Raw genomic sequence first — 15,395 nt, 5'->3', positions numbered from 1 at the left:
ATAACAGCTCTTGTGGACACACACATTTAGAGAGCTAGGAAATTACAGCTTGAGAATTCTTTCTCAGGCCTGAACTTCTCCTGCCTCTCAGGTCCATTCCCAGACTGATAAGCTGACTATGGCTTCAGTTAGGGAGGAAGTCTCCCAGGATGATAATATGGTGAAAAACAGAATGGAATTCATAATAAAGATTAACACCTGGTGTTTTTCCCGTGGGGCACATCGTGAGGTACAGTCTCATGGATGTTTTTCCCAATTGTCCAATGAGCTACTGGCCTGTCTTAGCTCCGTATAATATGCTTTAAATACAGGCTGTCCGTTCAATAAAGTTGGCCTTTTTTCCTGAAGAGGTCCATGTGTGTTGCTGTCCTTGCTCTCTCTCTCTCTCTTTCTAGTGCAATAACCACAAGCTCTTTACTAGGAAAATTAAAATAGAAATACAGTATTACATAGAACAAACCCAATAACACTGACAGACAGAATACAACCTGACACCCGTTAGTCAGGGTGTTGGTAGCAGTCCAATTAAATGGTGGCTGCAATCCTCCTGGATGACAGATGTGGTTCAGTTGAAGCAGTGGTCCTGTAGAAGGGTGCAGTTTTCCTCCGAAGGTCCAGTGTTGATGTGGAAAGGTCCGGTTTTTCCTCTGGAATCCAGTGGAAAGGGCTGCCTTGGGGTTCCAAATCTCAGTTTTTATCTAGGTAGGAAAGGCTTGTCTCTTCCCTCTGTCTGGAGCATCTCCCAATGGGATAATGTAATTTTATCAGCCATACAGTGGGACTCAATGGCCCATTAACAGACGATATCTTCCTGGAGAAAGAATGGGTTGTGGAAAAGATGACTGTCCCACCTGCTTTTAACAGATGGCCCATTAGCAGAGAATATCTCCCACAGAGATAAGGATCACTGCCCCACCCGGCCTCAACTGATGGTGATAGAATACACACCTCCGGTCACATCCTGCATTGCAACCCAAGACACCACAGTACTCAAACTTCTGCAGTTAGTATCTATGTTTGTAGTGTCCACAACTGCAGTGTCCCTTGAAGGGCTTGAGCTCATTGCTCATTGAGCTTATGCCACTTGTTGTGGTATCTGTATTAAAACTTAAGCTACGACTCTTGAAATGTGTTTGTGTAGTACCATCTCCTATTAGCCTTTCTCTCTTGGTGTTTTCCTGGTGAATTTCATTTCCAAAACCATTTGTCAGCTTCAGATAGTTTTCTACAACACTTGAGGTACTATCAGTATCTTCCATGTGCTTACTTATGACAAAAGAAGTTTCGGATAGTAAAGTCTGGATTTTAGGAACTCTGAAAACAGGTTTGAGTTTTTCCCCAGCAGGAAAGCCTATGCTGCTGGAAGGTGCTGTTACAGTACGATTTTGCTTCATGCCTGATTTACTGGCAGGTGTCAGCTTTCCTCCTTTTGGATCACTGCTACTTCAATGTTTTTTATTAGGTAGAGTAAGAGAGTTTGGAATATTATTTTTCACAAGTCTGCTAGAAGAAATAAAGGAAAGGGACTACAGTCTTTGTCCTCTGAAGGTCCAGTTCTGTCATAAAATATTTTTTCTGCATCTTCAGTAATATCTAGGAAAAATGTATTAGTGGAAGTACTACCAAAATGATCTGTTGTGTTGTGTTGTTTAATGTTAATTTTCCTTCTGTGTTGATGGTTCGTCCCAGTTTCTTTCCCCTAAGTTAAGTACATAGTGGTTTTTCCCTTTCCCGCCTTTGCCCTAGTCAGTCATCCTAAACCCCTCCCCTTTATCTGGAACCATCCCTGTCCCTCACCCTAAACCCTGCCCCACTGGATGTCAATCCTTTGTAGCCCCTCCCTTTGTTCTAGAAGTTTCTGTGTCAAGCATTCCCTCTTGCATTCATGATTGGTTATATTGTATGTATCCCCACCCTCGGTTTGCCTTATTGGCTCAATGTACCCCTTTCCCCACCTTCTGTACCTCCCCCCGTTAACCGTTATTGGCCAGAGTTTTGTGCCCTCCCCTTGCTCCTCCCCCTACTTAAGCCTGTGTAGAACCCCCTCAAACTGCCTTTTGCAGTTCCCTCTCCCAACCTCTGGACCTGTTACCTTTTCCTTCAATAAATCCCTTCCCCCAGAACCGTAAAAGGTCTCTCCTGTGCCTCTTTGTCCCTCCCTGAAGACTCGCCCAGGCGTAGCTGTTGCTACACCCCTTCTGCGGCTCCCAGAGTGGTGCCGGGGAGGGGCCACTCAATGACGCAGGCTTCCCGGAGCTAGCCAGTAGCCCAGGTGAGGTGGGCAGTTGGTGGAAGAAACGTCAGTTTGGCGCCCAACGTGGGGCCACTTCGCCAGTGACCCCACGAAGACCCTCTTAGATCTGAGGATCAGAGGCATTGGGCGTCGACTACCCCGGTCGGAGCAGGCCAGGTCGGCAGCACTCCCGGGGAGAAGGTGGCAAACCTCTGCGCCCGGAGGACCACTTTCGAGGGAGGGACCTCCTGTTGCAGCTCCTGTTCCAGAGGCCGACGGAGCTGGTAGGTATCCCCCAACGGGGTGCAGGGGGGCTTACCATTAGGCGGGGCGGGGTGTGCAGCCCTAGGTGTGGGGGCCCGTAAAAACACCCCTTCCTTTAGTCCCTGAGGGTGGGGGACTCACTGGCCCTGGGACCCTTTTTCTCAGTTGTTTCAGTTTTCCTTTGGTGCGGTGGGAGTGTGAGTTCTGCTGTGTGGGTAGACACACTATAATGGGCGCAAAGCTGTCCACACAGCAGCGGGAGATGTTTTTCCAAGTTGTGGGTACCCTGGAGGGAGGGAAAAAAAGTTTTCACAGGGTTCATTAAAGAAGTTCATAAAATGGCTTGCTTCCCAATTCCCCGGGGTGTCACCCCAGCAAATGGAGTCGGTCCAATTTTGGGAACTAGTAGGACAAAGGCTCATGGCGTTGAGCAATCAGGATGACACTTCCGTGGATCGGTTTTTCAGTTTATACATTCAAATTCGTACAGCTGTAAAAGAAAAGGCGGGGGGCGCGCGCGCGGCCCCGCCCTGCCAGGCGAGGGTGGAGAAGGGAAGCAAGCCATCCCGGGTTCCCCCAGTTGTTCCCCCCTCTCCTAACCCTCATTCCAATCCCTCTTCCCCTGCATCGGGGGATCCGAGAAGGGCAGCTCGGCAACGATCGCAGGCGAGCCTGGCCAGGGAGACCAGCCGCTGCTCACCTGGCCCCTCTCGGTCCTCCCAATACCCGAGCCTGGGCGGCAAGGCGCCAGCCGTCAGGGAGCCTTCCCCTAATCCCTCTTCCCACAGTTCCATCTCTCCCAGTTGCACCCCGAGTTCTACCCCGAAAGCTGTTTTAAAGAGTTGTAAAGTTTGTAAATGTACCCTGAAACCCTCCCCCGCTCCTACCCCAGGCTCTACCCCAAAAACCCCAAAGTCAGTCAGGTTCCAGTCATCCCCCCTGGAGCCACGAAATGGCGTCCTGGACTCCGGCACACAATATGGTGCCGGCCACGTGGCGTGGCCGGTCCCTTGTGCTCTGGCTCCTTCCCAGAATCCCTTCCTCACTGATCCGTGCCCTCCTCCGACTGTGGCTCCACCCCCTACCCCGTGTCCCAACCCCTTTCTGTTCCCGCCTCCTTCCCCGAGTCCTGCCCCTGTCTCCTCCCACGGGAGGGGTGTTCCTCCTCCTCCCCAGGCTAATCCTCCTCCTCCTAATAAAACTCCTCCTCTTACTCCACCCCCAGAGAGGCGGCCCCCGAGCTCAACAGGTCCCGCCCATCACCATGAATGTTGCCAGTGTTCTGGCTTCTCCTCAGTAAGCCGCCCCACCCCTCCTCTTCCGACTTCCGATTCCCACGCCCCCCCTTCCGGTTCCCACGCTCCGGAAACCGGAAGTGACAGGCCAGGGGATCGGAACCCGGAACCGGAGACCACACTCATTGCCGCTCCAGTTTTTTATTTTCGGCAGAGGGGGTATTCCTAATTTGCGGCCATTTGAATACTCCCATAAAAAGGAGCTGTGTAAGGCACAGAAGGAGTTTGGGAGAAAGAGTGAATATTTTAAAGGCTTATTGGAAGCTACTTTCTCCTCCAATATCTTGGTCCCTAGCGACTTGAAAGGATTGTTTAAATGTCTCCTCCTATCAATTGAATACAGATTGTGGGAGGACACATGGAAAAGGATGCTGGGGAACTCCTGCCTGAGCTCTTACAGATCCCTGAGTGCGCCATTGACCAAAAGCCAATCGCGATGGATCATTTGTGCGGCAAAGGGCAGTGGTCCCAGGCAGAAACACAGGCAGAAAAAATCCCAAAGCCCGTGATTTTAAAAATTCAAGCTGCTGCCGAGAAGGCATTCATGGTGATGCCGACCACCGAGCCCCATGTCCACGATGCCTCCATCAAACAGGGGCCGGCAGAACCTATCATTGAGTTCATGGAGAGGCTAAAGATAAAAATTGAAAAGCAAGTGAAAAACCAGGACACCCTAGAAGAACTAATAATCGAAATGATAAAGTTAAACGCTAACGATGCATGTAAAGGGGTTATAATATCTCTACCTCTCTACCCTGAGCCGTCTCTCCAGCTTATAGTGGAGGCCTGTGTCAAGCGCGCAGTTGTGACAGTGCCACCTATTCCCACCAGAGGAGGAGTGAAGATGGCAGCGATGACTGCAGCTGCAAAGACTTTCCCTGCGCGCTGCTTCCTTTGCAACCAGCTTGGTCACATTGCGCGCGTGTGCCCTCTTAGAAATAAAATCGATAACGGGCAGGGGCAGGGGGAGGCGGGAGGAAACACACAAGCAAAAAAAAAACTAACTGGGGAACGTGACCCCGCCTCACGTGAAAACAAAAATGAGGCGGGCCGCAAGGGGGACCTTGGGGGGGGGGGGGGGGGCGGCGAAACTAATACCAGATGTGACATTCCCACCGGATCTGACATTTACCGAACACGACGAATAGCACCAGGGTGGACTCCTCGTCCTCCCCTGAGCTGGGCCCTGACAGATAACACTTATTTTGAAACACAGGACTGGCGTTTGGTGTTGGTGAAGCCCACGTCACCGGGTTTGTTCGCCGGACTCGACTGCACGTATGTCGTGCTTGGGGATACAAAGTGTACCCCTCCAGAGATTGAAATCGTGCCGCAGACGCAGCTTTTATGCCCGGACGGTTTCTCTCTCCTGGCACGGTGCATCCAGCCACCATACTTCCTGCCAAAGGAACAACTAGTAGCGCAGGTGATTCCAGTGCCCAACACCATTGTGGCGAAACCGGCTAATCCCTGCGTCTATTGGGCGGAAGTCATTGGTGAGGATAAACCAATCATTGGATGTGGACTCCGTCGGGGTGAAGACTACTTCTACCTTGACGGACTCTTCGATACAGGAGCAGATGTGACAATTATACCAACCGAGAATTGGCTGTCACATTGGAAGTTGCAACTCGTGGCTGGCAGAATACAAGGAGTCGGGGGGGCCCAACTGGCTCGGCAGTCAAAAAGCGTAATTAAAATTGAGGGACCTGAAGGCCAGGTGGCTAATGTCCGCCCTTTTGTTATGGAGTATAAAGCTCCCCTGTGGGGCAGAGACGCCATGTCGCAATGGGGTTTTCGTATTGAGATTCCTAAAACCCCGCGGGATTTTTCTTAGTGGCCACTGTGGAGCGCCCTGTCCAGAAACTGAATTGGCTATCTGATGAACCAGTATGGATAGATCAGTGGCCACTTAACAAACAGAAATTGCAGGCCCTCAACGAACTCGTGGAGGAGCAGTTGGCCAAAGGTAACATTGAGCCAACCTGGAGCCCATGGAATTCTCCGGTCTTCATCATCAAAAAGCCGGGGAAGGACAAGTGGCGGCTCCTTCACGACCTTCGTGAAATAAATAAAAAGATAGAACACATGGGGTCTCTGCAACCAGGTATGCCCTCACCCTCAATGCTGCCGCAAAATTGGAATTTGGCAGTCCTAGATATCAAGGATTGTTTTTTCCAAATTCCCCTCGACCCCGAGGATGCACCACGGTTTGCCTTCTCGGTTCCTTCCATCAACCAGGAAGCCCCAATGAGGCGCTTCCATTGGCGGGTACTGCCTCAGGGCATGAAGAACAGCCCCAGTATCTGTCAATGGTACATGGCCTCATTGCTGTCTCCTGTCCGTGCCAAGGCAGGGGAGGCCGTCATCCTGCACTATATGGATGACGTGCTAATTTGTGCCCCCACGGACGACGTGCTGCAGTATGTCCTCGACCTTGTCATCGAGGTTTTGATCTCTGCAGGGTTTGAGCTCCAGAAGGAGAAAGTTCAGAGGATGCCCCCGTGGAAATATCTCGGGCGCCAAATTACCAGCAGGACTATTGTCCCACAGAAATCGGCAATTAACACCAAGCCAAAAACCCTTGCGGATTTCCACCAGCTGTGTGGGTCATTGAATTGGGTCAGACCCTGGCTAGGATTGACCATCGAGGACCTAGCTCGCCATTTCAATTTATTGAAAGGGGGAGATGAGTTACTTTCTCCTAGGGTGCTGACCCCAGAGGCGAAGGCAGCTCTGGAAAAGGTAGAGAAGGCGATGGGGAGGACACAAGCCCATCGCTACCTGCCGAACCTGCAATTTGAGTTTATTATCCTGGGATGGCTGCCGCACCTCCACGGCCTCATTTACCAGTGGGACCAGGACCAGAGGGACCCCCTCTTGATTATAGAGTGGGTGTTCCTCAGTCATCAGAGGTCCAAAAGTATCACCAGGCCACAGGAGCTGATGGCGCAGCTGATCAGGAAGGCATGGGCCCATTTGCGAGAGCTGGCGGGTTGCAATTTTGCGTTCATCCGAGTACCACTTGCCTTATCATCAGGCAAGCTGACTAAGGAGGTTTTGGAGCATTTGCTCCGGGAGAATGAGACTCTTCTCTTTGCCCTTGATAGCTACACAGGACAAACATCTGTCCAGCACCAAAGTCATAAATTATTTAATTCAAATTTCAATCTGGTCCTGAAAGAAAAATTGAGCCTGGTGCCGCTCTAAGCTCTAACTGTTTTTACAGAGCATCTGGGGCTTCGCACAAGTCAGTCATGACTTGGAAGAACCCCCAGACTCAGCAGTGGGATGCAGATGTTAAGGTTGTTGAGGGTTCCCCTCAAATTGCTGAGTTAGATGCAGTCGTTAGAGCTTTCGAGAGGTTCTCAGAGCCACTTAATTTGGTTACAGATTCGGCCTATGTAGCGGGTGTGGTGTCAAGGGCAGAGAACGCTGTTTGGAAAGAAGTCTCTAATCCGAACCTCCACAGTCTGCTCTCGAAGCTGATATATGCTGTCTCCCACCGAGAGCATCCGTACTTCGTGATGCATGTAAGATCACACACAGACCTGCCAGGCTTTATCTCCGAGGGTAACCAGAGAGCGGACACCCTGGCCGCACCAGCTGATATGGCCAGGATTCCTGATATTTACCAACAGGCAAAGCTGAGCCATCAGAAATTCCATCAGAATGCGCCTGGCTTGGTACGGCAATTCCAACTAAGCCGTGATCAGGCCAAGGACATTGTGGCCACGTGTGCCCAGTGCCAGAAGCTTGGGGTGCCAACCCTGAGCTCTGGCATCAAACCTAGAGGCCTGGAGAGCTGTGAGTTATGGCAGATTGATGGCACCCACGTTCAGCAGTTCGGCAGGTTGAAATATGTACATGTGAGTGTGGACACCTTTTCCGGGGCAGTCTTCCCTTCTGCCCACACAGGGGAGAAGGCCAAGGACATACAAAAACACCTTGTACAGGCCTTCTCTGTGTTGGGGATCCCAAGGGAATTGAAATCGGACAATGGCCCAGCATATGCTTCCACGGCCTTCCGGGAGTTCCTGCAGAGGTGGGGAATCAAACATAAGACTGGCATCCCCTATTCCCCCGCAGGTCAGGGCATGGTTGAGCGCGCCCACCAAATGCTCAAATGGGTCCTGGAGCAGCAACAGGGTGATACTCAATTCGATACACCTCACACTAAATTGCATAAAGCCCTTTTTACCATCAACTTTCTTAACTGCTCCTTCGAAGTGTTGAATCCTCCCATTGTGAGGCACTTCGCGAATTCTTCATCATTATGGTTGAGAAAACACCCTCCTGTGCTGGTGAAGAACCCGGAGACCGGTAAAACGGAGGGCCCACATGAGTTAGTCACCTGGGGTCGTGGGTACGCTTGCGTATCCACGCCCTTTGGTTTGAGGTGGGTCCCTCAAAGGTGGGTCCGGCCCTATACTGCCAGTCAGGGACATCTGTCAGGGCCAACCTCCAGAGATGTCAAATATGCAGTGCTTCGTCGTCACCGGCACCCCTCCCTGGAACACCAAGGGTCCCCCAGCGGGCAGGACAGCCCCTTCTCCAAGTTGTTTCCTCCCCCTGAAGTTCAGGACCTATTTGAGTAACCCATTCCCTTTTCCTGTTCTGTTTTAGTCAGCCACCTGGAGCCCCAGGATGTGGTACGCCCTTGTCATCTGGGCGTGCCTCTGCCAGTCTTCAGTGGAGTGGATAGTCCCGCAGCCGAGGAAGAATGTGTGGGTCACCCTGGCCCAGGCCATGCAGCAGGACCATCTCTGCCTGTCAACTGAGGCAAGAGGGAATCCACTTTCAACCTGCCTGGTGGGGATCCCATTTCAGCCCGACGAATATCCCAAGACAATCATCAACATGCGGGATGCTTTTAACCCCCGGCGGTGGCACCCCTCCTATGCCTCCTATCCTATGACCAACCCCCTCTGGGCGTGGCGGGAGTGGTCTAAAGACCTTCCCAAAGCACCCGAGGAGCCTCAGGAAGTAGAGTTACTTGGTTCAGCCCCATCCCCTTTTTGTGTTCAGAATCATTATAGATGGTCCAACGCCGAATCATACCTAAATGTTATCCAACCCAACCTTGACTACAGAGCTGCTGCGTGGTGCAACGCCACTGCCCAGATTGAGGGGACCCCTGTAGACCAACCTCGTCAGCTAGGTAAGGGGGTCTTCTTGATCTGTGGCGACCGGGCATGGGCAGGCATCCCCTCTCGCCCGATAGGAGGGCCATGCACCCTTGGGCGACTGACCCTGTTTTAGCCTAACCGTACCCAAATTTCGAATTGGAAATCTAAAAAGACAAAATCGGCGATCCAAAAGAGAGAGGTCATAATTTGGACGAAAATTGCAATGCAGATGTTTTTCATTGGTCTAAGTCCAAAAGAGTTGCTGTCTCCATCTTTTTACTGTGGGTGGCAGCGGCTAAAGCCCTAGGTGAATTGGGCCGCCTAGAGTGCTGGGTAGCGAAACAGGCAAATCTTACGTCAGTGGCCTTAAGCGACCTCCTAGCAGATGAGGAAATTACCAGGCAGGCGACCCTACAAAATCGGGCAGCAATAGATTTCCTGTTGCTTTCACATGGCCATGGCTGCGAGGACTTTGAAGGCCTCTGCTGTCTCAACTTATCATCTTGGAGCAGCAGTGTCCACTCCAAAATACAGCAAATACAAGGCCTTGTCACGAAAATCAAGGAGGAATCTGAAGACTGGCTGAGAAACATCTTTAAAGGCTGGGGACTTTCGGGTTGGCTGGCTTCAGTTGTCAAAACTATTATTTCTATTGTCCTTGTTATTATTCTCGTTTGTATTGCTATCCCCGTTATTAAGGCCTTAGTTGTCCGCAGCATCTCCCCATCACCCCAAGTTAACCGCACAGAGGTGGGGGCTATCCTGGATAGGGATCCTGAAGATTCCCCAACTGGTGAAGATATGGAAGCAGTTGGGGAAGAGAAGGATGAGCTCACCTCTGGCGAGGACTTTGAAAATGACACTTCTGTTTAAAAAGAAAGGGGGAGATGTTGTGTTATGTTGTTTAATGTTAATTTTCCTTCTGTGTTGATGGTTCGTCCCAGTTTGTTTCCCCGAAGTTAAGTGCATAATGGTTTTTCCCTTTCCCTCCCTTGCCCTAGTCAGTCATCCTAAACCCCTCCCCTTTATCTGGAACCATCCCTGTCCCTCACCCTAAACCCTGCCCCACTGGATGTCAATACTTTGTAGCCCCTCCCTTTCTTCTAGAAGTTTCTGTGTCAAGCACTCCCTCTTGCATTCATGATTGGTTATATTGTATGTATCCCCACCCTCGGTTTGCCTTATTGGCTCAATGTACCCTTTCCCCACCTTCTGTACCTCCCCTCATTAACCGTTATTGGCCAGAGTTTTGTGCCTTCCCCTTGCTCCTCCCCCTACTTAAGCCTGTGTAGAACCCCCTCAAACTGCCTTTTGCAGTTCCCTCTCCCAACCTCTGGACCTGTTACCTTTTCCTTCAATAAATCCCTTCCCCCAGAACCGTAAAAGGTCTCTCCTGTGCCTCTTTGTCCCTCCCTGAAGACTCGCCCAGGCGTAGCTGTTGCTACACCCCTTCTGCGGCTCCCAGAGTGGTGCCGGGGAGGGGCCACTCAATGACGCAGGCTTCCCGGAGCTAGCCGTTAGCCCAAGTGAGGTGGGCAGTGGGTGGAAGAAACGTCACATACAGTTGCTAAAAGAGTATTTTATCAGTTGCAAATACAGTCTACAAATTTTTAAGTGGTTATTGAAGTTTACAGTAGAATGTTTGCTAACTTTATTCATATATGTTGCAATAGCATCATACTCTATCAGCTATCCTGAGAATTTCAAAAATCTTGCTTACTCTAATATAAGTTCAAGAAAACAAATCTCTATGGATTAGTCTAGTAAAAAATATTCATTGGCAAATCACAGTTGCAAAGATTTCTAAAGTACCTACCTCTTGTCACTTCAGTTTACAATGTTTAAAATTTATTAAAGGTTTGTTTGAAAATATCATAGAGAATTTTGCCTGGTCTAAAGACTCAACTCTGGCCATGTTGAGACTTTAACTAAGCAAAAGGAAATGTTTTTCATCAAAGCCTTCTCAGTCTATTTCAATTGTGGTCAACTTGGTATTTGACTGACAATGAGATAAAATTATAAAATCCAGATATTTCTGAGTTTAAAATGAAAATAAATAATTTTGACTATCTAATTTAGCTTTTCAAAAGCTAAAACTCTTTCCTTTGGGATAAACATGAAGAATCTTTTCCAGAGAAGGTTCTCCTAAGTTATCATTTAAAGGAAAACTCCTCAACAGTATTAAACACTAAAATTGGATTGTAACATATCAGTAATTATAATTCTCACCACATAAAAATAATTTTAAAGTGTATGTTTTGTTTCTTGTTCTAATTTCTAAAAACAAAAAAGGAGGAGAAAAGATAAATAGACAAAGAAAGGGGAGTAAGGAATAAAGGAAATATGTATGTTCTTATTTTAAATGGTTTTAAGTTAAATGGTTTCTTGTTTTTTAAAAATGTTAATTATTTGGAACTAAGTGGTTCTTGTTTCATGTTGAATTATAACATTGTAGTTATTAAGCATTGAGCCTGTAACATGTCAAGCTAAAAATTATGTTAACAGTTTTCTAAATAAAAACACCACAACTCCACTGATACATCAAGCACATCAATGATTTGGAATACTAAGCTTTTAATTTTGCACAGTTCTAAAATTGAATGTTATATTAAGTTATAATTTTAAAAGAAGTTTAAAGTTTTATGGTTATAGTTAAGCAGTTAAATTTCTATATGTGAAACCAAAAGGTGCTAAATTCACCTGACCACTCCTGAACATAAGCACTGCAGCTTCTGGTATGTGGAACTCATCACCATCCAAAAAAGCCAAATTTATTAAGCTAGGTAAAAAACCCTATTCCAATTCACTTTATGGTGTCAATGTCATCTTGCATGCAAAAGGGCCCTTGCAAGTAAGATTACAGAGAACAAGCTGCATATTTGTGTTTTAAAATTTTCTTTAAATTAATAAAAAAGAAACGGGGAATTGTCACAGTGCAAGCTGGCTTGTACTGGGCAGTTAATCTGGCCACAGATAAGAGAGGCAGCCTGGCCTAATAGACAGGGCCCCCAGAGAACAGAGATAGGACAGAATTGGAGACGGACAAGGATGAGACCAAATGAGTCCCAGCCCTGGCTGCAGAGAGCTATTGGTCAGAGAGCTGAGCAGCCTGAACTTTGAACCAATCACAGGCACTTACCCGGGAACATTAAAAAGAGTATTTAAGGTGAAGTCAGAGGGGAATAAAGGCTTTTTGTCACATGGATTAGAGTGTAGTGTCTTCTGTCTCAGGGACTGTGCCAGTCAACGTTGCAGCTTTCCACTTTCATTTCACCCCTACAGTGCAACAGGTACCATCAGTAAAAACAGTGTAGCATGTTTCTTCTGCTGGCAGTTGGTTGCATGGTGGAGCTTCCTCAGTATGTGTCACTTGTTTTTCCTTCCTCAGTGAGATCAAAGCTTTCAACTTCTGCCCAGTTTTTAATTATCTCAAAAATCCCAGGGAAATTCAATTTTCCAATACGGGCGCGCTGTGTGATGAGGGCAATCCACTTGCTCCATGTGGCATTGGTGGCGTGGTGGGAAGAGGGAAACTTTGCTTTGAACATCCACCCCAGCACCTGTAGTCAGGGTGCCAGGAGTTGTGCTTCATTGTTTACTACTTCTGAGGCAACTTGAACTCCTTCATAAGTTGCCAAGATTTCCTTCTCTATGGGAGTGTAGTTGGCTTCAGACCCTCTGTAACTTCAGCTCCAGAACCCCAGTGGCTGACCTCAAGTCTCGCCAGGCACCTTCTGCCAAAGGCTCCGGGACAGACCATGGCTCCTGGCTGCAGAATAGAGCACATTTTTCACATCTGGTCCCGTCCTGACTGGGTCAAGGGCTACCGCGTGAGCAATCTCCTGCTTGATCTGAGCAAAGGCTTGCTGCTGCTCTGGGCCCCAGTGGAAATCGTTCTTCTTGCGGGTGACCAGGTAAAGAGGGCTCACACTCTGACTGTATTCAGGAATGTGCATTCTCCAAAAGCCTATGGCACCTAAGATTGCTTGTGTTTCCTTCTTACCGGATAGTGGAGACATTGCTGTGATCTTGTTGATGACATCAGTGGGAATCTGACGGCATCCATCTTGCCACTTTACTCCTAGGAACTGCAGCTCTTGAGCAGGTCCTTTAACTTTGCTTTTCTTGATGGCGAAATCAGCTTTCAGGGGAATCTGGATAATTTTATCTCCTTTCTCAAATACTTCTGCTCCTGTCCTCCCCCACACAATGATGTAATCGATGTACTGCAAAGGTTCTGGACCCTCACACTTTTCCAGATCAATCCATGGCAGATGGTGGGGCTGTATTTCCCCCCATGGGGCAGTAGGTTCCAGGTGTACTGCACTCCCCTCCACGTGAAGACAAACTGAGGCTTGCATTCTGCTGCCAAAGGGATGGTGAAAAATTTATTGGTGAAGTCAATAGTGGCTTACCACTTTGCTTCCTTGGACTCCAGCTCGTACTGGAGTTCCAGCATCAACGGCAAAATTTTCATCTTTCGACAAGGATGGGCCTTCTGGTAGGGAATATAAGTAAAGTCAGTTATTTTTATGATGGGGGGAGAGAGGGTTAGGGTTTTCTCCTTCATCTCCTTCGTTTGTCCCTTCCCCTCTCTTTTTTTTAAATTTTTTTTCCCTAAGGATAGTTAAGTGAATACAGGATTAGGGGTTACAGTAAAATCATTGGGGGGAGAGGACTAATACTAGGGTGTTTCAGTAGAGGTTATAACACCTAACTAAAGGTCAATTTGTGGTCAGGTTATGTCAGGTTTATGATTTGCCTGAAGCAGCAGAGTGCTGCTTAGTTTTTTGTTTCATCTGCTGTCTCTTGACAGGACGATCTTTTCTTTGATGTGCAGGTGTTCGGCGGCATCTTCTTCTCCAAGCAGCGCCGGTTTGGTTTTGAGGAGGTCTTAAATTTCACTCTGGGGAGCTTTTGTTGTTGTCTGTTGGGGTAGGTTCCACTGTGCCTAGGTATGGTTTTATGCTTTTTCCTGGGAACCATCTTGGTCCAGATGGCAGGGAGATGCAAGCGTACCCCCTTCCCCAGGTAATGAATTGGAAAGGTCCAGAGACCTGATGTGTTTCACGGTCTTTCACCAGCACTGGTGGTTTCTCAGTGAGCTTTCCTTGGGTTGAGTTTGCAAAGTGTCAGAGTATTGGGGGGTCAGGTTCTGACTCGGTTCCATTTAGGAAATTGATGAAGTAGAGAGCTCTGCAGAATCTTTCCACTGAAGATAAAATTTCTGTGTCTCTTCGCTGCTGGTGAAGGACTCTTTTGATGTTCTGATGAATTCTCTCTACGATGGACTGTCCTGTGGAATTTCCAGGAATGATCTGAATGTGTTCAATTCCCCATTCACTGAGGAACTCTTGAAATTTGTGAGAGATGTAGGCTGGTCCATTATCAGTTTTGATTTTTTTTTTAATTCCCAGAGTGGCAAATGCTAGGAAAAAATGCTTAATAACGTGAGTGGCTGTTTCTCCTGCATGAGCTGCTGCAAAAACTGCTCCTGAGAACGTGTCAACGGACAAGTGCACATACTTAGACTTTCCAAAAGGTGGGAAATGGGTGACATCAGACTGCCACAGCTGGCAGCTGTTCGGGCCTTTGGGATTGTCTCCCGTGTCCATAGAGGGTACTTGGTAGTTTTGACATTTTGGGCATGTTGCCACAATGACTTTTGCTTGGCATTTCGGAATTTTAAACATTCTCATGAGGGCAGGTACATTTTGGTGGAAAAATGAATGTGACAGCTTCGCTTGAGCAAAAATGTTGGGGATGTTTGCAGTCTCGACTGGCATGGCCAGTGCGTCCGCTTTCCTGTTTCCCTCTATAATACAACCTGGGAGGTCGGTGTGTGACCTAACATGCATGATATGGTAGGGTAATTTTCTGTTGGAAATGAGGGTTATTAGTGAAGAAATCAATTGGTGTAATTTTGGATTGAAGACTTCTTTGAGGAAAGTATGTTCTGTTCTCATAGCTATACCAGCTAGGTAAGCAGAATCTGTGACTAGGTTAAAGGGTTTGTCTTTGAATTTCTCAAAGGCTCTAACAACGGCTGCCAATTCTGCAATTTGTGGAGATCCCTCCACAATTTGGACATCAGATTCCCATTTGTCACATTTGGGGTTTTTCCAAGTCATGACTGATTTGTGGGAGGAACCCGAGCGGTCTGTAAAAACAGTCAGAGCTTTGAGAGGTTCTCTGCTTTGAACGAGTTTTGGGACCAGATTGAAGGTTGCATTTTGATTAAAAAGTTTCTGTTTTGGTATGTGAATAGAAATTTGGCCTGTGTAGCTATCTAGAGCAAATTGAAGGTTTTCATTGGTTTGGAGCAGATTTTCCAAATCTCCCATGGTCAGGGGCAGGTAAATGCATGCGAACTCACACCCTGAAAGAGAGCTGAGGCGGGTTCTGGCCTTGTTTATCAAATGTGCCATGATTTCCTGAAATGTGGTAATTGTCTTGGTGGGCTGATTGCTTGTG

At 48.1% G+C, this 15,395-nt stretch overlaps 1 pseudogene; it reads right to left on the bottom strand.

Moving 5' to 3' along the window:
• LOC148220312 (rapamycin-insensitive companion of mTOR-like) overlaps window positions 1-13,398 on the bottom strand; it is a 49,841-nt pseudogene extending 36,443 nt beyond the window's left edge.
• Window positions 13,399-15,395: the final 1,997 nt, after the last annotated feature.

The sequence above is a fragment of the Sturnus vulgaris genome, chromosome W, assembly GCF_052056855.1.
Source record: "Sturnus vulgaris isolate bStuVul1 chromosome W, bStuVul1.hap1, whole genome shotgun sequence".
Lineage (NCBI taxonomy): Eukaryota > Metazoa > Chordata > Aves > Passeriformes > Sturnidae > Sturnus > Sturnus vulgaris.
The sequence above is the reverse complement of the archived record's forward strand: the minus strand, read 5'-3'. Positions and strand labels throughout refer to the sequence as shown.